We start from the raw sequence: 27,381 nt of genomic DNA, 5'->3' as shown, positions 1-27,381 counted from the left end.
CTGATCTCAAACAGTTAATAATTACCTAGCCATGTGACAGTGAGCAAGTCACTTAACCCTATTGCCTAAAAAAGAATAAAAGATATTGTCTCAAACCTCTGAATCTTTTAGGTACATGGCTCTCAGCCCCTACCCCTGCCTCTAAATCTAGTGCCCTGGAACAAAACCTCAGTTACATATGTGTGACCCTCCAAAGACTAAGTTTCCATGATAATCAGAATAGTGAACATCAAACTCACATATTAGCCTCAATTCTAACTGAGGGTGGGATCTTTAATTTTATCTTTTCATTTAAGTGAATGGTGATAGCCATTTTTATGGCACAAGAAAATGAATGCTTGAAAATTAATACCAATAAAAGTTTCTATTTATGCACACTAGTTTAAAAAGTTGTTGATTTTATTGAATTTTAAGAATTATATTTTCTAAAAATTCCTCAATAGTTCATCTTTCAGTAGAACTTAGAATTTAGATCCAGAAAAGACTTTAGGGATAAATTAATCCACTCCCGTCGTTTTATAGATGAGATAAATGAACCTCGAAGGGTAAAGTAACTTGCCTAAGATCATGCAAGTGACAAATGTCTAGATTAAGATTTAAATCTAGGTCTCATTCCAAATCTGGAACTCTTTCCATACGTAAAAATAAATGTTAAAATTTATTTGAGAGATAGATTCTACTGTGTCTTCTCACATTGCTCCCACTCATTTTGACAGCTGCCAACATTTCAGAATTGTAACTGTGGCCATTATCAAATGCCATGAAATAGAAAATTTTCAGGTGACACAAGAAACAACAGAGAGATTCCAGGTACATATTTGTAGGCTACAACACATTACATGCATGCCAAAAGGTTATCATTAGTCATCTAACCCAATTCCCTAATTCTATGAGGAAATAAAAGCCCAGGTTATTAGATGACTTGCCCAATGTCACATAGATCATGTCAAAGCTAGAATTCAAGCTTTGGTTCTACCACTCCAAAGCCAGAATACATTCACTGTATCCTGTTGAAATGGAGGCTTGTCCCAAGTTGGGGAAGGTTCCATCATGATCAAGGAAGTGGATAATCAAGGAGAAAGAGAAGAGAGTCACAAATGAATGGCTTGAGCACTAGAACAGTACTCCTAAAATGTTAAAAGAGGAAGACCTCCAGACCTAGGTAGATCTTCTGTGAGTGACTGATGGAAGGGGATGAATACAGGATGAGAGATGGCAATGGGTAGCAGTCTGATTTCTTAAGAAAGTATTCATATCAAAGATATTTAAGATCAAATTATTGAAGTAAGTCAAAAAGAGAAAGCTTTCTACTCTTTATTAAGACGTGGGTTTCCAAATGGTTCTATTGACCAAGTTCAATACTGGCCCCTTGTAAAATTAATTATTGGGGGGATGATTATGCAGCATCGCCATCTAGTGGCCATTTCCTGAGACTATAGTCTGCCTTAACCTGTGTGGAAGATGTTGGTGGCCAGTCAGGCTAGTTTTCAATTTAGTCTTATCAGGGTTGATATATTATATTCCCTCCTGTCTAGAATCTCTCTCTCTCTTTCTCTTTCTCTCCTTGTCTGTCACTTGTTTGTGTCTCCCAGGCTCTGTCTCTGTCTCTATCTTTGTCTGTCTCTCTGTCTGTCTGTGTGTGTGTCTGTGTCCATCTCTCTGACTTTCTGTCTCGCTGACTCTGTCTCTTTTTCTTTCTCTGTCTCTTCATCTCTGTCTCTCTTTCCCCCTATTTCTTTCTGTCTTTCTCTGTTTCTCTCTATCTCTTTCTGTCTCTGTCTCTCTCTCCCCATCTGTCTATATCTCTACATAAGATATATATATAAATGTACATATTCACACATATGTGAACATATGTATAAATATGTGTACATCTATATCCATCCACCAATCTATCATCTATATATAGCTAGCTACCTAGGTTAGCTATCATCTCTCTATCAAGACACATTCATACACATAGACACAATAAATAAATTCCAGAGGAAGGAGATGATCAATAGACAGTAACAACAAGAATCAGAGAATGTTCCAGAGGGGTAGTTCCTCCCCTCCTTCCTCATACCCACCAAAGAAACTCTTCCAAACTTTTTTGCACGTCAAGCATAATTATATTGAAATAGTATCTGGGGTCTTTGGGTGCTTGAAAAAAGCCCCAGATGTCTTTAGTATCCTGAGTATTAAATAATAACAACGTACATAAATAAGTAAATTTTTTTAAAAACTTCCTTTCAATGGTTGCTGAAACCTAGACTGTATGTAATTCTGCACAGGTCTAGGATTGATCAGACTTACCATATGTACTGCTCAGCTTTTCAGAATACAGGAGAGAGCTAAAAAAGTTGAATCAGTAACAGACACATGGTTAACACATATATCCTTGCTTCTCTTTCAGAGGAACCATCACAATCTATACAAATACCAACAAATACCATAGTTTGTAGCTAGGTTTCTATTCCTTGAGTTCTAGAACTGGTTTGATTTAGAATCTAAGATTCTACATGTAGATCCTCGGGGCACTTCCCTTCCTAACTGTAATTCTTCTTTTATGTATCATCTTAGAGAGTTGTTGACTGGGGAACCCAAAATATGAAGCTGCTCTCACAAGATCACATGAGTAGCAAATGTCAGAAACAGAATTTGACTCCATACTACCAAACTCCAGAGGTAAAAATATATGTTACATTTTATTTGATAAATGCTACTGTTTTTTCTTCCCAGACTGCTTCCTTTTCATTTTCACAATCTACATCAGTGACTAAAGTTGAGTCTTTCACTCTTCTTGACTCCAAAAGTCAATCCTCCATTCACTATATTAGTCATCCTTTCAGTTTTAAATATATCACGTAGAAATTCAAGATGACTATTACCTAATGGGACAAATTATATGTACAATGCAGGCAAATCATTTCTTTTATGATCCTAAAATTATCCACCTAGAGCTAGAAATGGGTTCAGAGACTATCTAATTCAAATCTCTCATTTTAAAAATGAATAAACTGAGGTTCAGGGACTTATTCGAGGCAATGCAAATAGAAGCTAGAAGTAACACAAAGCATTTGTATAGAATCTTAAAGTTTCCAAAAGGTTTTATATATTATATCTCATTTAATTCTCTCAACAACCCCATGGGGCCTATAAAATTGTATTTCCATTTTACAGATGAGGAAACCAAAGTAGACATAGACAGAGGGCAACCTTATGTGCCAAGGGCTGCACACCTATTAAGTGTCCAAGGCAGATTTGACCTGGGCTCTTAAATCCCATATTTTATTCACTGTGGCACCTAGAAGCCTTGCTGTCCTCTTTTTTCTTTTCTTTTCTTTTTCTTTCTTTATTTCTTTTCTTATTTTTTTTTGCAAAGCAATGGGGTTAAGTGACTTATACAAGGTCACACAGCTTAGTAATTATTAAGTTCTAAGGCTGGATTTGAACTCAGATCTTCATGATTCCAGGGATGGTACTTTATCCACTGTGCCATCTAGCTGCTCCTTGTCCTTGCTTTTCAAAGAGGACTAATCATGGGATAATGTCTTGACTTGTTCATGAATTGGATTAAATTGGGGCACAGCTTCTCAAAGTCATCAAACTTACTCTCTCTTCCAGAATCATCTAAGTTCAGTGGGAAAACAAATCACAAGTGGTAGAACCAGGATTATAAACTGGATTGTCTGACTCTGAATCTAATGGTCTTTCCAACATTCTCTTTACTCTATCATACCTATCCATCACATGTGGCTTATTTTTCTGTGAGGATTAATAAAAAATAAAAGCCATTAAAAGACAAGGACAGATTAATTATTATCATTATCATTATTAAATGTCTAGGGTGAATTTTTAAAATAAGTATGTTACCTGAAATTCTGATTTCTCATTGCATTGGAATAGGAAGGAAAGTGCTTTTTGGTACCCAGGTGATATAAGATAATGAAGTCATACATTTAATAGTTCAATAACTAATGCTGGCTGTTCTGCCTTTCTAATTCTTTTCTCTTTGAACCTTAAAAATCACCCCTGCTTTCCACTTGAGACAAACGTCTGATTTTAGTTTCTGAAGATTAAAGCAGAGCAATTTTTAAACATTGAATAGATAAGTGACCATTTAAGTCATCTGATAATTATAATAAATTAACCACCTGAAAACCAATAAAAGACTATGTAATCATCATTTGCTGCTTTTCTATGATTTAGGATTTTCTTTCCCATTTAAACAACAAAATCTTCATATTCTAAAAGGCAGTGGTAATGGCAAAACCAGCACTGAATTTGATATTCCCAATTATCAAATTATTAATTTGCCCCACTCCCCACCATCACCACCTCCTTTGCTTGTGTGAATAGAATCCTAAGGGAACCTTACTTACTGAGGCTTAATGGGCAAAATCAATTAACTTAAGGAGAAAAAAATCTTTGCAGCAAGGTCTTTCATTTCCTAGATATCAGATCCTTCTATATTCAAATTTATGAGAGTAAGTATCAAAACAACTAGGTGGTGCAATGGATAGAGTATTGGAGTATCTGAGTTCAAATTTGACCTCACACATTTACTAGTTGTAAGACCCTGGGCAAGTCACTTAACCTTGATTACCTTAAAAAGAAAAGAAAAGAAAGAAAAAGCATCATTTCTCCAATGGTAAGTGGTCTAAATTCATGAACAGATTTTTTTTATTTTTTTAAATTTATTTAAGGCAGTGTGGTTAAAAGTGACTTGTTCAAGGTCACACAACCAGGCAATTATTAAGTATCTGAGGCTAGGTCCTCCTGACTCCAGTGCCAGTGCTCTATTCACTGTGCCACCTAGCTGCCCTGAAGAGATGTTTCTTTCTTTTTTTTATGTTTTTCAAGGAAAATGGGGTTAAGTGGCCTGCCCAAGGCCACACAGCTAGGTAATTATTAAGTGTCTGAGACCAGATTTGAACACAGGTACTCCTGACTCTAGGGCCAGTGCTTTATCCACTGTGCAACATAGCCACCCCGAAGAGATGTTTCTTAAGGCAAAAACACCTGGTTACCAAAAGTCATAAAGAAAAAAAAAATACACTACCAATCACTATTTAGAAAAAAAGACAAATTTGAACAATTTTCAAATTCTACCTCATACCCATCAGATTGGCAAAGATGAGAAAAAAGGAAAAATGACAAATTTTGAAGGCATTCTGGAAGAACAAACCCATTGACAGACTTGGTAAACCTGTGAATGTTATAACTATTGCATGTATTTTTACCCGACTATTCTACCACTAAGATCATACTCTAAATCAATCAAAGAGAAAAATATTTTTTAAGTTTTAAAATTTCCATAATAGATTTTTCTGCATTGGCAACAAATAGAAACAATTGTGGAATGACTAACAAATTTTGGGTGTAGATACATAGATATTTATATCTATATATATAAACTTTTATTCAATATATATATACATATATATAGTATGTGTATAAATATATATTATTGTGCTGTAAGAAATAAGGAAATAGATGATTTTAAAGAGTCATGGAAGGATTTACATGAACCAATTCAGAGAGAAGTGAACAGAACCCAAAAGAATAATATTTACTATAACATCAATATTATAAAAACAAACAATTTTGAAAACTTTTTTAAACTGGAGAAAAAATGACATGAACAGAACCAGAAAAATAATTGTATAATAATAATGCCAATCAATCTAAACAATTTTGAAATCTATAAAAACACTGTGATCAATTCAATGACCATTAATTATTCCAGAAGAACATGATGAATATGTGCTCTACCCCTGGCAGAGAAGTGATAGTTTTAGGGTACAGAACAAATAGTCAATAAGGGAAAATTGTTTTGCTTAACTATGCATATTTATTGCAAGTAATTTGTTCCTTTTTCTTTGCCACTCTCTGCCCAAATAACATGAGAGATTGAAGAGAGAAAAAAAAAGATTTCTTAAAAAATGAAAAGAGAAGAAAAAAATCTAATCCCTTACACCAGCAATTCCAGTCAACTCAGTTCAATTCAGGAAACATTTCTTAAGGACCTACAATATGCAAATACCCTGTGTTTTTTGCTGATGAGAAAAAGAAAAAAATAAAACAATTCTATTTTTAAGTAGCTTATCACAGGAAAATGCAATGTTTATACAGACAGTGTAACTTCAATATAAATATGAAATAATATAAAGTAACTTCAGAAGAAGAGACAGTCAACAACTATAGGCCCATGGATCCACAAGAAGTTCCAAAATAGATTTCAGGGGTCACCTGAATTTGGATGAAGGATAAATCATAGTTTTATTTTAATAAAATTGGGTTCTTTCATTACTATTTGATTTTATTTTATAATTTTAAAAACATTAGTCTGAGAAAGGGTCCACAGCCTTTACCAGACCGCTAAAGGCATCTGTAACAACAGCAACAAAAATTAAAATCCTTGAACTAGGTAAATAGGAAAAAACATAGAAGCTATGTTTTGGAGAAAGTTGGAGATTCTGAAGACTAGGAAGCAAGAAGGGACTAAATTCCAGTTATGTGTGACAATCTATATGAAGGCACAGATGAGAGAGATGCAAACTAGTACAACTAGATGTCTTGTCTGACTAGATTGGAAAGTGAGTGAAGAGGAAGGATATTGAATATGGCTGGAAAGGCCAATGGGAATCATTTTAGAGAGGGCTTTGATATGGAGTTTAGAATTTGTTATTATTTTCTAGAAAGAAAAAGGATCTACTAAAGATGAACTGTGGACTTCTAGTTAACTAATAAATTAATCAGAACTGAACTCTATTCTAGTCCCATCTCTTGCAAGAGGAGGCATGGAGAATTGGAACACTTGACAAGGAGTCAAGGAAAACCTGTCTTAGACCACCTTATTAGACACTTAATAGCTATGGGACCCTGAGCAAATCACTATACCTCTCTGTGTCTCATTTTTGTCATTTATAGTTTTTATAGTTTGGTTTTTTTTTTTGGCAAGGCAATGGGATTAAGTGGCTTGCCCAAGGCCACACAGCTAGGTAATCATTAAGTGTCTGAGACTGTATTTGAACTCAGGTCCTCCTGACTCCAGGGCGGTGATCTATCCACTGCACCACCTAGCTGCCCCATTTTTTTCATTTATAAAATGAGGGGCTGGGTTGTGATCCCTCTAGGGTTCCCTCCAGTATAAACCTATGATTGTGGCATTATTCTGGTCCTTCCTGGGCAAACACGTAGAAAAGCTCTTGGCAGAAATAGTAGACCCAGCTTTGTGGCAACTAATCTCCATTTGCACTTTTACATCTAATCATAAGGAGCTGGGTGAATCAAAGGATCAAAGTTTCCACCAGTCAGGGCAAAAAGTAAATCCTTTCAGACCTCATCCTTAGTTATGTAGATGACATGCAAATTGGTGTGAGAATGAAAGAATAGTTTCTCAGAGATGCCAGAGTCAAAGGCACAAAGGTCATTCTGAGAGTAATGGCTTACATATTCGTAGAAAACCTTTCTGTGATTGAGGCTATGTCTCTATCCTTTAGACATGTTGTCTCAGAATGTATTTATTTATGAACTAGACAGGCATTACCATGCTGTTGGATATGAATCAGCAAGTATTTATTGGGCACCTATTGCTCAACCTTATGTTAGGGGTCATGAATGGATGCAAAGCAAAATTAAGAAGACCAGTCCTTACCTTTAAGGAGTTATTAATCTAGTCACAGGAGCCAAGATAGGATATACTGATATACACTTATATGATGTTATGATTGTGGCAAACCTTATTTTTTTTAAAAAAAGCAATCCAGGTCTTGATGATATAGGAAAATTCAATCAAACATCTTAAAACCATGAAAATTATTATAAAAATAAAAAAGAAAGCATGCTACCAAATTCTTTCTTTTATCCAAATATAGCCCAATTATCTAAACCAGGGAAGGATAAAGCAAAGAATGAAACTCACAAATTAACATTAATAATGAAAATTGATTCAAAAATGTTTACATAAAATTTGCCCACAAAGGCTGCAAAAATCATTCATTATGACCAAGTGTAATTTATACCAGAGATATAAGGAATATAAATATATATGTATGAATAATTTATATTTATATATGGATATAAAAATAATCAACATAACTAATCATATTAAAAACAAAAACATCCCAAACCACATTATTCTGTAAATAATACAGAAAAGTTTTGATAAAATTTGTATCTTTACAAAACAGAGAGAAAGGGATCCTTTTTATTAGCATCCAAAAAACTGAAAGTAAATGTCATATGAAGTGGAAGACACTGAAAATTTCTCAGAGAATAGGTAGAGGAATAAAGCAAAGATTTTAATATTCCCCTCTATTGTCTGTTATAGTTTTGGTAATAGTAATAATACATTAAGATAAGTAAAATAGAGGGGAATAATGGAACTCTGTCATTACCTATTCTTTAAATTTGGTCAGAACCTAATGTAAAAAAAAAGCAACATTTCAGCCAAACAAAGCTATCTACTCTTCCATGGTCTCAGCCTCAGCCTGTTACCTTTCTGCTCTTCTTCTCACTTCTCCCTCCATTTTCTTCAAGGCTGATTTCAGACATCAGCTTCTTCTAGATGCCTTTCCTGATCCCATTAATTGTTAATATTTTCTCCTTCCTCATTTTAGCTTCAATAACTTAATTGTGCACATGCAATTTTCCCCCAGGAGAATGAAAGCTCCAAGAGGGCAGACACTGTTTTCCATTTTTCCATCTATGGTAAGAGTTGTCCAAATTCTGTTGTAACCCCCCCTTCCCCAAGCCAATGCTTCATCACATTGATCATCTTTTGTCAATTGTACAAGCAACCCTAATTTCACAGCATACCTGACTTTGGGGTTTAAAAGCAATTGAAAACTTAGGGAAAAAAGAAATCTTGTATTTTTACTAACCTCTAAGTGTAATTTAGATTTCCTCTTATTATGAATGTAATCAATAAAACATTAGTTTGAGTAGGATTTGCCAGACCCAAAGGGATAAATGACACCAAATGGATGAAGGACTCTTATACCTGGGGTACCCTAAGTGCACTATACTTAACTGATGATTTGCAAATTCTTGGTGAACAAGTGAATTAGATGGATATTATTTTGTTATAAAGAGTGCATGCTGTAGCTCAATTTTTCCTTTTGAATTATTTAAGTAAACATTAATTATCTGCAGAGTAATTAAGTTCTCTCATTTACACTTTTAAAAAATAATAAAATACTAGTTGAACACAAGACTTTTCCTTTATTATGAAATCCAAAGAGAGTAAAAAAGACACTGCACTTCTTTTTCACTTCCTCTTCCTCCTTTTTTGTCTTCTTTTGCTTCAGTGTGGTGTGGTGTGCTTCCACCGATTTCCCAAGAAGCTTCTAAAAGTTCACTCTATATCAGAATACAATAACAGGTTTGTTTTCTTTTGCAGATATTCATCACTGAGATCCTAAGGTAATGTCTATGTAGCACAATGTGGGGATGTGAGCAGAGCCCTGCTTCTTCCCATTGAAAAGACAGTCTAATTGGGAAATTATGAAGCTTGAGGTATCCAGTTTGGCTGTAGCCACTGATCAAAAACACCAAATAATCACATAATCATACTTTCTCCCTAGGGTTTTGTTTTCTATTAGCAAAGCAACAAGTGACACCTGACTAATTTTTGCTCTGTATTTTCAGAGTAACTTTTAATGTAAAAGTTATGTAAAAGTATAGTAGTTAATAATTCACATCTATAATAATTCTGCAGATCAAGTTGCATGTGAGCTACTCAATGGAGACAGGGGAAATTCATGGAGATTGCTTTATAAATACTAAAAGCTACCACATCTAGAATATCAATAGCCATCAACAACATAGAAATATTTACTGTTAAAAATAAGTATTCCTGGGCAGCTACATGGCACAGTGGAGGGCAGCTAGGTGGCACAGTGGATAGAGCACTGGCCCTTGAGTCAGGAGTACCTGAGTTCAAATCCGGCCTCAGACTTAATAATTACCTAGTTGTGTGGCCTTGGGCAAGCCACTTAACCCCATTTGCCTTGCAAAAGCCTAAAAATAAAAGTATTTGCCTTTGATACATGCTTAAAACAAAGTCTACAAGTAGTCCCCTACAAAATTAAATGAATCCTTGTATTTATTAGACTTATATTCACCATTTGTTAATGCTATATGTGGAGCATGAATAGCAGACCTAAGAGCAGAGTGGGGTGCTATTCCAAGGTGTCCCCTAGGAGATGGACTTCCTCCTTAGAGGACCCTCAGTAGTACAAAGCTCCATCTGTTGGCAGCCCATTGGCATTTTGCCCCTTTCCTAGAACCTACTTTCTTAACTTAATTCAACTCATTGGGTTGACTGTCTATCCTCATGCTGACAAGTGTTCCAATCCATATAACAAGGAGCTGCAATAATGACATGCAACTCCCATTACCTAGCACCTACCTCCATTATCAAATTTGTCCCAGATATGAATCTGTTAAGGCTCTTTGAAATAGCAAGATGGATAAAGAGATCTATCCAAAGACATGTAAGCTAGAGTTCTGAATTTCTTTGCAATAATTCTAAATGTCCTTAGCACAACTCCTTTCTAGTGCAGAAGGGACTGGTGTGGAATAAACAAAGCTTCTGTGGCAGCAAAATGTGGCTCTATATAACTCCATTTCTCTGCCAACCTTCCTGCCAGAACCAATGTGTACATGGAGGCCAAGTGATTCACAAGAAGCAATCAAGCATAAGCTCATGTACACTGGGGAGAATCAGGGTGACTGTGTTCAATTAACAGGTCAACAAATGGAATTAGCATCACAAGTGAGCAAGAGGGTACTTTCCAACCAAACCAACCATTTTTCTTTTTAAAAGCACCAGAAGAAATTCTCTAGTCCTGGAGCATCACTAATTACTTCATTCATATTCCTCTAAGACCACTTCCTGGAAGAGGCTATTTTTCCCCACCTTGTTCAAACCTGCTTTAGGAAAGTTAAATGCTAAACATCAGTTTCATCCCTCATTTTTAGTGTTAGTTCAAAGTCGATGGTCATTGACCTTAAAACTTGATGTGATTAGTCTCCCAACTAACTACCATTAGGCCCCCTCCTTGGCTCAAGGGGGTCCTAGACTTTGCAAGAAGAACTTCAATGTATTACACACTTAGTCCTTTAAAGAAAGACTCCAGGACAGACCAAGTCATTTAGTATCATGGTGAACAAAAAATGCATCTCAAGAAGATATATGAAAAGACAAAGAGCAACAAGATCTGTAAAACAATGTATACAATAACTACAGTTTTATATAATGAACATATATTTGAGAAACAGAGACAAAGACAGGAATACATTTGGAGAGACATAGAGAAAGAGAGAGAGAGAGAGAACACAAAATCAAACTGAACTCTCTAATTATAATGACCAAATCTGCCTTTGAAAAAACAAGAGAAAATTCACCTTCCCTCCTTCTTTGTAAAGGTAAAAAACATTAAACATGCAATTTTCCCATATACTGTATTACCTAATAATATATAATAATAGAATATATTGACTAATTTAATAGTATATACAAATTTGTACTTTTCAAGCACCACATATATTATAAGACATATATATCATCCTACATATAATATACAGTATGTATACTATACATCATATGTATTATAATGTTTAATAAGTATATACTTATAATCTAAAAGTATATATTAACTGATATGTTTAGCTAAACTGGTTTGTGGGGAGGAAGCGGATAATTTTTGTCATAAGTGATGAACAGCTAGATAAGGTAGGAGGAAAGAGAAGGGATGTAATTAAAATGAAGCTGGAAAAAGAAAAGATATCAATAAAAATTAACAGTTTGCCCTCCCTCCCAACAAAGGTTAAAAAGTATTGAGATATAAATACTCAATGAGCTAAGGTCAGAGAAGTCAGCATGATTGCAATAGTTTTACAAAGTTAGGAAGGATATCTATCTTAGTGTGAATGGACTGTGTCAGGGTACAGTGAACACAGTTCATGAGCAAGTACAAATGCAGAAAAGGGCAATCAATCAATAAATAAGCAATGATTTTATATATATATATATATATATGTATGTATATATAGCATGTGCTAGTTACTGAGAAAATAGATACAAAACAATATAATACAAAATAAAATAAAACTAGTCCTACTTTCAATAAACTTATCTTGGGGATGATAGCATATCTAGGAAATAAATATAATGTTAGCCAGTTAGTATTTATAGGGATAACTAAGTAGCACAGTAGAAAGAACACTGGATCTGGAGCGATGAAGACTCATCTTCATGTGTTCAAATCCAGACACAGACACTTACTGTTAAGTCATTTGACCTGTTTGCCTCAGTTTCCTCATCTATAAAATGGACTGGAGAAGGAAAAATGAACCACATCTTTATCTTTGCCAAGAAAACTCCAAATGAGGACAAGAAGAGATGAACATGAAGGAAAAACAATTGAACAACAACTATTTGTGCAGTATCTAGTATCAGTTAGGTGCTATATAAGTGCTTTATAATATTATCTCAATTGATCATCACAGCAACGCTTGGGCTATAGGTGCTGTTATTATCCCCATTTTACCTTGAAGAAAACTGAGGTAAACAGATAAAATAACTTGCCTGAGGTCAAACAATAAGGTAAGTGTCTGAAGCTAAATGTTAACTCAAATAGTCTCTACTCCAGACCCAGGATTCTATCCATCAAACCAACTAGCTGCTTAGTGAAGATAGTTAAATTACAAGGTAGTTAGAAAAGGAAGGGACTAGCAAGTGCGGGTTGGGGAGGGTATCCACAAAAACCTCATGTTCAAAGAAATGGATGAGCCACATATTAGAGAAAGGGAGAGATTACACCAGGCAAAGATGGAAGAGAGGTTGCATTCTAAGTATGGGGGATAGCCAGAACAAAATGACAGAAATGTGAGATAGCCCTACAATACACTGTGCAGTTAGGGAACAGACGAAGCAATAAAATAGATTGAAGTCAGGTTCTAAAGAACTCTAAAAGAGAGAAATTTGATTCCCAAAGGTAATTGGGAACTGCTAAAGTTTATCGAGTATTCGAGTGACATGGTCAAATTTGTGCCTAAGGAAAAATCACTTTGGTTGCCATATGGAAGATGGATTGGAGCAGAGAGAGATGTGAGATAGAGATAACACTTAAGGGGCCATTGCAATTTTCCAGGTGAGAAGTAATAAGAGCCTGAACTAAGATGGTGTCTATGTTAGTAAACAAAAGAAGTCAGCTATAAAATAAATGTTGTGAGGGAAGAAAAGGCAACGTTTGGTCACAGATTGCATATGTGTGGTGAGGAAAATTAAGTAGCTGAGGAAAATACGACCAATTGAAGGAAGGTAGAACATTTTCATGTAAATAGGGAAGTTTGAAAGAGAAATGGCTTTGGGACAGGAGAAGATAATGAGTTCCATTTTGGACATGCTGAATTTGAGGCATGCTCTGGGACATATAGTTTAAAACTCCACAGGGCAATTGCCAATATAGGGCCAATGCTACCAGTAGGCTTTATCTGCTTAGAGATGATAATTAAGAACAGGTAACTGATAGGATCACCAAGATAGTGAAGAGAAAAGGGTGTGAACAGAAGATTAAGAGAAAAATCCAAAATTAGGGTATATGTAATGGATATAAAGAGGACTTGAGATGGAAGAGTGAAAAGGTAGGAGAATTTTTCCTATGATTATAAATCACTTTAATTTACTTAAAGAAAAACACCTGTTCATATATTTTGACTATTTATCAATTATATAATAATTCATATTCCTATAGATTTGACTGTTCTTTAAATATTTGGGATATGAGATATGAGACTTTGATCTACAATTTTCTGTTTTCCATCTGATCTTGGCTAAATGTCTATTTGAACAAAAACTTTAATATAATTAAAATTATCCATTTACACCTCACTCCGCTCTCTCTCTCTTGCTTATTCACCTATCCTTAAGTGTGATGAATATGTTCCCCGTCTTTCCAAGTTTCTTGTAAAATCTCTTTATATAGATGTCATGTATCCATTTTGATCTAATATTGGCAAAGTCATTTAGCACAGCACCCCCTCACTCTAACCCAATTCCTATGTTTGTCATGGTATCACCTCCCTTATGTCATGGTCATCTTTGAGAATTGGTCATCTTTGCCCAATTTCTATTAGACTTCTTTCCAGTTTTTCCAAACTCTTTTTATCATATAATTGATTTTATCATATAATTTTTATCATACAATTGATTCGTATTGCAAAAATTTCTGTTTTTACCCTTGTTAGCAAAAACAGGCCTTCATACACAGAAAGGAGAGAGGATACCCAGCTGGAGAAAAGGGTCAACAATCTTAGATTTAGCAGTGGAGTCAAAAAAAGGAGAAAGGGCCATCAAACTAAAACAACAATTTATAACTTTGAAAAGAACAACTTCAAGTGAGTAATGTGGTAAATAAATGGATTACAAAAGACTGAGGAGTAAATGAGAGAAGGGGAAAGAGGAAGAGATCATAGGTAACTTTTTCTAGCTATTAGGTTGAATAGAAATTGAAGAAAGAACAATGGATTATAGGGATGATAATATCTACTCAGGAAGTCTTTTTTAAAAAAAAATAGAAAAAAGGATCAGGAAATAGGAAAAAATTTAAGATTAGAGGAAGAGATATGAATTAAAGTAAAATCTACTGGAAAATATGGGAGAGGAGAGGATCTGGCAAAAAGGAAAGAGAGTGCTTAGGCAAATAGTCTCCTTAATTTATGTCTAAAAATAAGACCTGGGGTCCTCAGTTAAGAAGGTTGAGGGAATGGGTGGTATAAGAAGCTTGAAAAGAGAAGAGGCTTGGAATATCTTCTGTGGGGAATTGGGACAGAGAATCAATTAAAGATGAATAGGAGGATTTCCTTGCTGCCATGAGGACCCAGGTGAAGTTGAAGAAGATAAATCTGTAAGTCAAGGAAGTCAGAAAAGGAAAATGGGTCTAAAAGTACCAGGACCTCTGATTTCTGTACCACCTTGCCCTATCTCCTAAGATACAGATGTGGATCCAAAGGAAGGATGAGGAGGCTCTTTGGTTATTAGAATGATAAAGCCGGGAAGAGATTTTTCTAATGGCTTCTGAAAACTTAACCTAGATTAAACATAAGTTCTCAAGAAAAATCAAACTACCTCCTCTTTAAAACTTGATTGGTGAGCCCCAAGTGAGGAAAGTACTTTATCTACAAAACAAAAATAGCATCAACAACAATAGCTAGAATTTATGTAACATGTTAAGGCTTGTATATGCTTTACAAATATCTCATTTTATCTTCAAAACGATCTTGAAAGATGGAAGTTATTATATTTCCATTTCACAGATAATGAAACAGAGGCAAGACAAGTTAAGTGACTTGCCAAGATTCACAGTTAGGCATGAGAAGCCCTATTTTGAACCGGAGTCTCTCTAATACCAAGTTCAGTTGTCTATCTGCTATAATCCCTAGCTGCCTCAGGAAGCTAGCACTCATTCTTAGATCCTACATACATTTTAGTGCTGAGCAGAAATAGTTCTTTCTAAATGAACTTCTTGAATACTTGATTATTTTCTCTATATTAGTTACAATGCAGGAATATTCAACCTCACATTTTAAGAAATCAGGTGCCACCTCCTTGCTATCTTCTGGGAAAGTTGATTGGCTGCATCTCTCTAGATACAAATTTAAGTACCCTAAGTTTTGGGAATACTCATAAAAAAGAGGCAATAGTTGCCACCAAAGAGAGAGCTACAAAGATGTGCATGAATGTAACACACCATCATTGTGTTTATGCACACATGTGATTTTTCATGCCTGCTGTTTAGACTGACAGTTGAATGACCATCCTAGAAAACATAGATGTACATGCAAACATACATGCCTATGTTAAATCTGGAAAATGAATTGTACACAAAATAGAACAGTATAAAGGACTCTAGCTAGATTGCCTTTGGAAAACTGTAGTTTATTAGTGACTCCAAACTTTTTCCTCAGCACCTTTTTAATGGCAACTTAACTCAGCAAATGTTTATTTATTGTTTTCTATGTACAGACACTGAACTAAGAAACAGAGCTGCCAAGGCAAAAACTTTTAAAATATTCGTGCTCTCAAAGAACTCAGTTACATTTCATTGGGGAAAATAACATGCATGTAGCAAATAAAGTACAACACAGTTGTGGACATTCAACATATGTTGAGGGGAGGGAAAAGGAGGAAGAATATAAAAGGGGAAAGGTAGAGAATAAGAAGGAAGGAAAGAGAGGGGAAAGAGGGAGGAAAGGAGAGAAAGGAGGAAAGAAGAAAAAGTGAGGGGGAAAATGGAAAAGGAAAAGGAAAATGGTTTGAGAGAACATTGATTATAGGAAGCACTTAGGTTTTATCCAAACCCAGGTTCATGAATATAGCCTATATTCCATCTTAGAATCTGTATGTATACATACATACATACATACATACATACAGATATATATATATATATATATATATATATATATATATATATATATATATAAATATAAGAATTAGCAAAACTACTAAAAAGAAAAAGATCACAAGAGCTACCAAACTTCCAGTATTACAGATTCACATCTGGAGCTGATGACCATAAAAGTTATTCAGTACACACTATTTTACAGACTAGGGAACTGTGGGACGACATGATTTGCCCAAGACCATATAAGGTTCTAAGAAAAAGGGTTAGAATTCAAATTCTAGTCTCCTGCCACCAATTTCAATATGCTTTCCATTATACTGGAGTAATACAAGCTCTGAGAGGGCAAAGACTCAATTTCCATTTATTTATTTATTTCCAGCACCTATCAGAGACTGGTCCTTAATAAATGCTTATTGAATTGAGACTAGTGCTTAATTTCATGAAATGCCTTTACAACAGAGTAGATAATTAGATAAAGAATCAGTTCACATCTCTTGTTTTTTTTTTTTTAAATCTTGCACTCAAGAGCCAGTGGAAAAGATCTGCATTATGCAAAAATATTACTATGAAAAACACTATGTACAGGGGGAAGGGTAATTCTTAATGCTGAGCTTTCATACAAATGCCAACTAGAGACAAGCAGTTAACTATTCATAGGGCCATTTTGCAGACCTAGAAAAGTGTTTGCCCAAGGAAATACAGTCTGCTTCTACAGAGGCAGATGTTTCATAAATAAAACATTTTATTTACATCACTGTTTTAGTTATTCACATTTGAATTAACTAGATTTTAAAAAAATTACTCATGCTTATTTTAAAAAGAATTTTAATCATAGTGGTTTTAGGGAAATATAATGATATGAAAAGCAGTTACTACAAAGATTCAGATGTGCAAACTTCCCTAATATAATAACAAATTGTCTCATGTAGCCTAACTAATAATAAAGAAAGCCTTAGGATCATAATTAAGAAAAAGTGAAAGGGATTACGAGGTAGCTAGGTGAGTAAAACATGGGACTGAGAATTAGGAAGACCTGAGTTCTAATCCAATCTCAGACACTTACTAAGGTATATGACCCTGGACAAGTCTTCCAACTTCCTGAAGGATCATCGCACATGCACACACAGACACACACACAGACACACACACACACACACACACACACACAAACACACACACCTCCCTCCCCCACACTCTCACTCATTAAGAACCTTTAATATAATGGTCATTTCTCCCAAAGTCTATTTGAATTTATTCTCTCCCAAAATCAATTTTAATTGTTTTTAGATCACCTTCATTTCTGAACATCTCTCCCAACTCTCTGAAACTTCCTTCTGAGTTCACCTCCCATTTATCCTATATATACATATATTTGTGTGAAAGTACATAATTGTTTGAATGTTATGTCCTCCATAACCATGTGATCTCCTTGAAGGCAAAAAGGTTTTTATCTTTTTTTTGTATTCCCCATGCTTATTATCACAGTGCCTAGATCACCATAAATGCATATGAATAATGATAAATTAATAAATAAAGATTTTTGATGGACTGATTTCAGGGGCTAAGCATCAAACTAGAGTTAAAGGGATTTTCCCCCCTTTTGTGTTATAGTACAGACTTAGGCTATTATATCACTTGAATTATTCTTGAAACAAAGATGTGTGTAATTAAATGTGTTCTGTAGGATTATAACAAAAATTAATTAGCACAGTTTTAGATGATTTTTGTTTCAAAACTCATGAGCAAATTGTGGGAGGGAAAAAATGCATCAATTCTTAATGAAAAGAGTTCAGAAAAAGCAGATCACTAAATATATAAATATCCTTATAAAAAGTAAAGTCCTGATTACCCTTGAGGCATTCTCTTCTGTCAATAAGGGCATGTCTGTAAAGCATTAAACCTAACAGGTCCAGTGAACTGAATCATATAACTATATTTCTTGGTGTATCTGATAAGATACCACCAAATTTTAGCCATTGGCAAGTTGAACTAAGTCAGAGTTTAAAACAGGGGTACTTAATCTGTCATCTGTAAACTTAAAAAAACACACACTCATATACTCATATAGATATACATAACTATAGGAATATATACATATATAACTATATATACATATATATAACTATAACAAATGACAAATATTAGCATTGAATAGCATAGTACAGCCTTATAGTGCAAAATTCAAATAAAGATCCTGGGACACCAATTCCCCATGGAGAGAAAACTCAAGATACTACATTATGGTGTGATGATAGTGCTGGTGGAAGGGAAAACCCTATTCAAAGCTTTTTTGGTTAGATTCAGGAACAATATAGGCCAGAGCTTCAGGGAAAGCTGCTGCAAAGTAGACTCTACTACCCAGACCAAAGTTCATTTGGAGTTTGGGAACATGCCATCTGGTAGCTTCTGATTCTTAACTTTATTAGATTCTTATTAACTAGGTGTCAAACTCAATTGATTTTACTCAGGTGAAAGGGTCAAAGGGCTGCCAACATGTAATGGTCACAAATAGAAAATTGCACATTATTTTATAAAATTATGTTCAATTTTGGTGCCCTGGAAAAAAGTCCTGATTGTATCTTCCTTGTAAAAATTCTTCTTTAAGGATATTAGAATGACTGTTGCTTATTATTGTGTAAAGACACACAGAAATTCTTCTTAATAAAGAATTCTGGTGGGTAAAACACTTAAATTATCTTTGACCATTTTTTGGACTTGCTGTGATCATATCTTCTGCCTACAAAAGAATATTTTTAAAAGGAAAGCATAATTAAAAGCAGTCAGGGACTCTATGTTTCAGCACTCATATCCTTGATTTCTCAGAGAACATTACTGCTAAATTCATTGAAGTGATACAGGAAGGCATAAGTTTAAATCTATTTTCTTTTGATCTTCACTCAGTGCTCCAAGACACCAATTATTGTTTAATAAAAACACTGAAATATCATACACTACCACCTAGTGTTAATGATCAGTTGATTGCATGATGTATTATGCTTTTAAGTCTGTTCAGTATTCATCTCATTTCAGAAAAATAAAAAAAAGAAAGAATAGATAGCATTCTCTCTTAAACCATTTATTTCAGCAAACTGAGGATACAGATGAGACTATCGCTCTCCCAGGAAATGCAGGGCTTTCATCAACTCCTATGGTTTGCCAAATTTTATAGAAAGTTTATGAAGGGAGAGAGTAAGAAGGGAGAAAATTTCAAGTGAGTTGGAGAGAACTCAAAATCTCAGATAAATTTTTTTTCACTGTCATTATCTAGAGGTTAAAAATGAACTCTTTGGTCAACTATTACATAACCTAGTCCCAAGACTGGCCACAGCTCTCTATCAATATAGCCTTCCTGGGTTTAAATAAGAGGGAAATCTGGTCAAAAGGCATCTTTGGGGAGCAATGACAATTAACTTAGGATATATTGAAACTGAAGGCCAGACAGAGTATCTAGATGGAGATGTCCAGTAAGCCAACAAAAAGGTGAATGTGGAAAGCAGGAGCTAAAGGTAAGAATTGAGGAGACAAAAATATGTAAAATGGTTATGATATATAACTGGCATCCAGGGATTTTTGTATTTCAGAGGGTCAAACATTCGTTTCTGAAGATTTACAGAGAGTTTTGAGAACAATGAAATCTTTGGACCAGAATGGAGATTTGAGTCACACCCCAAATTCTTAAAGGGACCCAATCAGTATTAGGGGAGTGGCAGTAATTACATGTTCAGTAAATAGTGAAGAATGGTTGAGGTATTCTGGAAATAATGGACCAGGATAAGTAATCACTTTTTTGGATAATCTGAGCCCAAGAACAGAAATTTCATATTTAAAAGTGTTAAACCCCCAAGCATAGTCTCTGGTGTGAGGGGCAAGGATTTTGAGGAAATGATGAGAAGACCAGTGAGTTAGTAGTTCTCAGGATAGAGATAAACTAGAGACTTGAAACTTCCCAGATGTGGGAAAGGTGTTCATTTTTCCTTTGAAGTCACCAATGCTAATAATAACCTGTGCCATTCCTCCCTGCTCCTTTTCAGAAATTTTGGAGAAATCTCTGAAAATGCTCAAAGGTAATCTGCATCATCTGGCTCAGGTGCCAACAATGATGGAAAATAGAGTAAAAAAGGAGATGTGAGTGACTTGTTGGGTCAATCAAAGGACTCAACAGAAGCTTCTGGTTAAGCAGACATATCTTGCTCAGAAATCAGGAAAGGGAGGAAGTAAATGTAATGGTCTTGCTTTAAATCAGCCAAGATTTGGAAATGATGACATTGGTGAAGCAGGTCAAGAAGCAGTGTTTCCAACAGTTACCAAAGGAGATTATATGGATGGAGGAGAGAGGGTCCTGGGAGTGAAAGAACTATCACAATGTCAGTCAGGATTAAAGAGTAATTCCCATCATTTCACCCACAGGGCTACTCACTCAGGACTATGAAACCTTTCCAATGTTTGGTACCAACTATTTTTGAAAGCAATGAGGTTTATATGGATATAGTCAGTACAGAAGAAAATCTAGAACTGAGTGCTTAGGAAGCACCTAAGAGCAGGCAATAGGGAATTAGGAGAGGAATCACCAAAGAATATGTAAAAAGAAGAGAAGCCAAGGGAATCCAGATCAAGAAGGAATGAGAGAGAGAGAGAGAGAGAGAGAGAGAGAGAGAGAGAGAAAGTGAGAACTGAAAAAAAAGTCAAAAAAATCATTGCATCATAGATCTAGATCTGCACAGAATCATAAAGTCCATCTATTCCAAATCCCTCATTTGATTCAGGTCTAAGAAGGTTAAGTGACTTGTCCCAGGTTTCACAAGTAGTAAAAAAGCAGTCAGGTCAACTGACTACAAGTTCATCATTTTATATTGAAAGTATCTTCCACCATACAATTGTTTCTCCTATCAATGCTTACATACCACTAAAAAAAGAGTTCCAGTAATTAGGTTACAGAGAAATAAGGAACAAGTGGTTAATGAGGTGGTAGAATTACTTTCAAGAAGTTTGGCTCAGAAAAAGAGACAAAATATTAAAGCAGCCCAAAGGGTTGTGTTAGGAGTAAATAGTCTACAGAAAGAATTTTTCTTTAATTTTTAATTTATTTTCTGCTTTTAGGTTGGGAAAGACCCAAACATCTTTGCAAAACAAGGAGTCTGGGGGAGAGGGAAAGAACAAATTAAGACAAAAAAAGAAAAGGGGTGCTTGATATAATAAAGTCTTAAAGGATACATAAAAGGCACAGGATTAAGAGTGAATAGGGATAGCCTTGAAAACAAAACAAAATCAAAGATACTTTGTTAGAGAAAGAATTCCAGTTTTGCTACTTACTAGCAGCGTGATCTTGCTTAAGTCACTTTCTTTTCTAAAGCACAATTTCCTTGGTAAAACAAGTTCAGATCAATGCTACTTAGGGAACCTTCTATATTAAAACCCTATGATCCAAACAAAGGAGCGTATGCTCATTTTAATTGAAATTTAACCTCAGTACTCAGGACAAGGGGCCAGACAGAGAAACTACTCCCAAATCATATAGTCCTTGAACCAAAAGAGCCAGTCCTATCCAGACTTTAGGAATACATCTTAACTCATTTTGGAGGGGGCATTTTGTGACCCATAATATATGGTGTTCTTTGTAGTTGCTGTTATTGTTATTTACCAAAACATAAATTCAACTTCACTGCTCACATAGGGGAAATGTCTCCTAACAAAATCAGGTGGTTTTCTCAAAAGTCATTTGTGATGCAGAATGGAAAAGTTCTCCTAATCTTTGAATAATTGTTCCATTTCAAATTAACACACACTAAGCAACTGCTTAAGATGCATCTAAAACTTAATCCACAAGCAAGGAATGAAATATTAAACACCAAAAGTATATTACAATTTTCCCCTTTTTGTACTGAAAATTAATCTTGACTTCCAGGGCCACAGGCTTTTTTGTACTCATCTTCAGTGACTGATTAAGGAGGGAGCTGATTTTCAATGAAACAAAGAATATATTACAGCAGTGAAATCTCTTTGCTGCATTAATAATAGCTAGATTATTTGCCACCCTTCCAAAACCCAGAAGTCAGGAAGATTAAATGAGATGCTACACATGCCAAGTAAAACCCACCGAGTATATTAGTCTCTTTACACATTGTAAGCAATGTAAATCTCCCATGTTCAAAATGAGCAGCACTGGTATAAGAAAAATGTAGCATGTTCATGAAAAAATGAAAAATACCTTTCATTTCTTTTTTTTCACATAAAGATTGGAAAAGCTATCTTGTTGGTGTCTAAGGATACCATTAATAGGAATTAAAGGCCTGTTTCTTAAAGTATCTCAAGTGTATGTATACTATACAAAAGGATACCTCACTTAAATTTGTAAACTGAAAAGCCAGATTTCTATTTCTAAACGCATTAATTCTAAGGGGGGAAAAAACCCCTTGCCTGACTTCCTTAGCATTCTCTATCATTCATTACAGTACCAGAATAAATTCTACTTACTAATTATGTCTTAATTCAGTTATTCCTATACTTATTACCATACTTCTGCTTATGAAGTAACAAATTTTGTAAGCATAAGTTTTTTCTGTTCTCTGGTAAATGAAATTATGCAAACTCCATTCTACTACCACCCAAGTAATCCCCCTCTGAATGACAATTATGCTGCTGGATAATAGGCAGAAAAGAAAATGGGAGGCTTCTTTCTGAAGGGGTTTAAATCTTTAGTGAAGATTCACACTCTATAACCAAAAAGGTCATTTTAATTTGTCATGAAATATGCATAGTAATTGGCCATTTTGTTTATTTTTCACATTAAATTCAAATTATAGTATCACTATCTAAAAATAAAATAAAACAGAAAACTTACAATTGGCATAACTTCAAGCCCTTCTCTCCAGCTTTCTTTCTTCATTAAATCATCAGCTCCCTATTACTGTTGGCTCAAAATGGGTATTCAGGTATGTTGTTTTAACCTAGAATCTTGATTAATTTACAGATAGTTTGGACTAATAAAAAATATAGTCACCAGATTTACTTTCCTATTCAATATGTTGTTGTCCTAATTGGTTCAATGTTTGCATACATTTCCACATTGATTCCAGGTTATCCTAATTCTAAGGGGGAAAAAATCTAATTAAATCATTGATTCAATTCAATTGAACAAATGCTTACTCAAACCAATCTGTGTCCTCAAGGAGTTTACATTCTACTGGGAATGACAATTTTATTTAAAAAGTTAGCATTTAAGACTCAGAACTCTTGAAAGCAAAAGAATTTTTGAGCAACCCAATGAGTATACCTTGAGGTCAGTCTTTGAATAGTACTTTGTATCTCATGGACTTGGAGGTGAATTGATTGACTTAGTCACACACTACCCCTTGGCACTTTAGAGATTCTTCATCTCAGACTTAGCTCTTTGAGTTCCATGGGTTTGTTTGTGTATGTGTGTTTCCTTTTCTGATCTCTAATAAAAGAACAGAGTGGATTTTACTTCTTGGTCAGAATTAATACACTGTCACAGAATCTCACAGATAAATAAGTAGAACATTGCAAACCAGTATCAAGAATCCTGGAAACATGTGAAGATCAAGTATAATTGACTTAGGTCTTCCCAACAATCCATTATCCAAGACAATTCCAAAAGGCTCATGATGGAAAATGCTATCCACATCCAGAGGGAAAAAACTGATGGAATCTGAATGCAGATAGAAGCATATTATTTTCACATTCTTTGGAGGTTTTTGTATTTTTTCCATCTCTTCTTTCACAATATAACTAATATGGAAATATGTTTTACATGATGGCATATGTATAAACTAACTATATCATATTGCTTGCTATCTTGAGGAGGCAAAAGGAAAGAAAGGAGAGAAAAATTTGGAACTCTAAATCTTATAAAAATGAATTTGAAAATTATCTTTACATGTAATTAGAAAAATAGAATACTATTACATTAAAAAATAACATGAGAACTAGAAAATAAAAAAATATGAGAATTAGGAAAAAACAAATTTGCATATATCTTGTATGTTCATAGCTGTCTGCATTTCTCTCATTAAAAATTTGAACTCTTTGGGGGCAAGGCACTTGTTTTGACTTGAGATCCCCACTGAGTAACACCAAGTTAACGAATTTGGGCATCCAGATTTCAAGAAAAAAAGAGTTCCTAGTCAAGCAAGCTCCTGGCGAGGAGAAGATCATGATTGTGATCTCAAACCTTGAAGTTCAGAAGGGGGTGTCCAAGTCACAGGATGTCCTCCATTATTACCATGTGTTATTTAGACAGAGAAGATTTTATAAGAAGTAGGTGCCTCTCTGCTAACCCCATGTTCTTTTTCTTTCTGTGGTAATCCAAGCCCTGAGGATAATATCATAAAAACTAAATGCCTGGATGGATTCTGGGTTAAAGTAGAATTCACCAGAACAGTATCCTAGTGTGTTTAAACTTCAGAAGGACTCCAAATCATCAAAATAGTACCATAAGGCTAGATAATCATTTAGGTATCTAAATGAAAGTAGCACTCTAAAATAATTAATAAGTTAAATATAAATTGTAATTATTTTATTTCTTTTGATAAGTAAGCCTAAACCTTTAGAAACTTGGAAAATGCATTTGAACCAAAAGAGAATGACATCAACAGAATCATTTGAAAAGTATATATGATGGCCAAAATATTGTCAAGGAAAACAACTTTGAACAATTCTCAAACTCTTATCAACATGGTAATCATATTTTAAGAAGATTGATGCTAAAGTATGTCTGCTGCTTCTTACCAAAGGGGTGATAAAAATAGGTAGAGATGAGACAAATATTTTTAGCATCATAGAAATGCTGATTTCTTTTGCTTGCCCCTAATTTTGCTACAAGAGAAGTCTCCTAATAGGAGGTAGAAAAGGTAAATTAGTGGGAAGATTCAAAAAAGTAAAGGAAAGAAAAGAGTATTAATTTAAAAAATGATAAATAAAAAAGTACAGAAGGGAAATTAAACAGGGCAATTCCATTATAACCATGTTATATTTAATGTTTACTTTCTCTAATAGAAGTTCATATTTAATACTTTTTGGTTCTTTATATAATGAAATATTTAGGTTTTTTGATAATTAAATTCATAATAAAAACAAAATTTTAAAATATACTATTTTATCTTGAAAAATGATGAATATGAAGAGTTTAGAGAATGTGGGAATACTTGATTCAAAGGAATATGAGCAGAACCTAGCAAATTACATACGAAAAGAGAGAGAGTTAGATATTTAAAAGTTTTCTCATAACCTCAAGGGGGAAACATGCATATATTGACACTTATTTACAATCTTATATGTCACCTGAATTTATTTTCTTGTGCTCAGAAGGTTTTAAATTATTTTCAGTATTTCCCTCCCATGGTCATTTCTAAGCAGGAAGTTATATATGAGTATATTTATAAATTTGTATTTATTTGTGAGAATTCCAGTCAGTCATCATCTAGTATACATACATACATATGTATATATATATATATATATATATATATATATATATATATATATATATATATATATATATATATATATATATCCCCTCTTATGTTCCAGAGACTTGTTCATTACTGGAAACATAAAACAAGGAAAAAACAAGGATCCTGCCCTCAAGAACCATCCAGTATTATTAATGAATGAGAAAAAATACAAACTATTTACAAACAAGAGGGATGAAGGATAGCACTGTGATTAAAGATGACTGGGTAAAGCTTCTTGCAGAAGGTGGGCCTTTTGTGAGAATTGAAAGAAGCTTAGAGGTAATGATGAGCAGAGAGATTTCAGGCAAGGGCAGTTTTAGGCAGGAAAAATGGAAGGGAAATGCTGTGTGCAGGTGAAGGAATATCATGTGCAAGAATAAGCAAGGAAACTATTGTCACTGGATCACAAAGCACATTGAGGCAATTGAGATCCAAGGACCAGTTGAGACTATATGAGATCAAATTGCAGTAGCTCAAATAATGAGTTAACATATATAAAATGCTAGCTAAATGCTAGTTAACATATTTTATTTTTATAATCATCATCATTATGGTTGTAAAATGACCCCAGTTAGCACCTTTTCATGATTTTTCTCTAACTTCATTCAGCAGCATGTGAACAGGAGCATAGACAGGAGATGCTAGACTGTTATTTGCAAAGGCAAGATTTTTGATATAATAAACAAGGTACTTAAGAGAAAAGGTCAGTAGAGATAGAGTATAATTAGTCCAGGGTTGATAATGTAGGAAAGAACTGAAATGTAGAGGTATTAGAGATCATGGGCAGTACAAGGAGCAGGGTTGGAAGTTGTAAGGAAGAAGGAAAAGTGTAATGTCAACAAAATATGAGCAGATAAAGGAATCTGAGATTTCATGAAATATGGATATGGAACACAGGCAGGTAATGGCAAAGATCAAGGATATGACCATATCTATATGTAATCATCATAGGGTTAAAGGTAAATTATGGGACAAGAGTAAATTGAGGAATTAGGAGGTAAAAGTGTTCAAAGGAAAATGAATATATATTTTGAAACCCCTTAACATAAGGGTTGGAGTTGGAGAGGAAAGGAAGAATGACCCAGATACTTAAACTCATCAAGAAAGGAAGGCAAATATACTAGAGGTCTTTAGATTATAGCTACCAGAATCTGGTCTGGATGAAAAATGAGGAATGGAATCACAAAAGGAGAAGTTATTGAGTAATGGTGGCACAGGGAAATAATGGCGATGGATAATAGAAAATAATCCAATGTCCCATTATAAACAATGAGTTATGAATATGAGGGAAAGTACAACCCAGAATGTAAAGGGAAGTCAGGAAAACTGTGTCATCAAATATTTAGATGTCTGCCCATCTCCTTATTTGTACTCGTGAAATAAGTTGAACACCTAAAGATGAGCTGAATATGAGTGAAAATCAAGTGAATAGCAGCAAGCATTTATGTACCATATACTATGTGCTAATCACTATAGTAAATGATTGAGAATATTACCTAAATTGATACTCA

At 34.5% G+C, this 27,381-nt stretch overlaps 1 protein-coding gene across 13 annotated transcripts in view; it reads right to left on the bottom strand.

The window, feature by feature from the left end:
* Nucleotides 1–27,381, bottom strand: part of INPP4B (inositol polyphosphate-4-phosphatase type II B) — a 981,822-nt gene that overhangs the window by 826,930 nt on the left and 127,511 nt on the right. Inside the window, exon 1 of one of the 13 annotated variants that reach the window (XM_074229240.1) lies at nt 2,296–2,649. The exons of the other annotated variants lie outside the window; for them this stretch is intronic. The gene's annotated coding sequence lies outside the window, so the exon portion shown is untranslated. Of the gene's footprint in view, nt 1–2,295; nt 2,650–27,381 lie in introns of those variants that run through there. 13 annotated transcript variants of the gene reach the window in all.

This window comes from Macrotis lagotis, chromosome 3, assembly GCF_037893015.1.
Source record: "Macrotis lagotis isolate mMagLag1 chromosome 3, bilby.v1.9.chrom.fasta, whole genome shotgun sequence".
In the NCBI taxonomy this organism is placed as follows: domain Eukaryota; kingdom Metazoa; phylum Chordata; class Mammalia; order Peramelemorphia; family Peramelidae; genus Macrotis; species Macrotis lagotis.
This window is presented reverse-complemented; position numbering and strand designations above follow the sequence as displayed.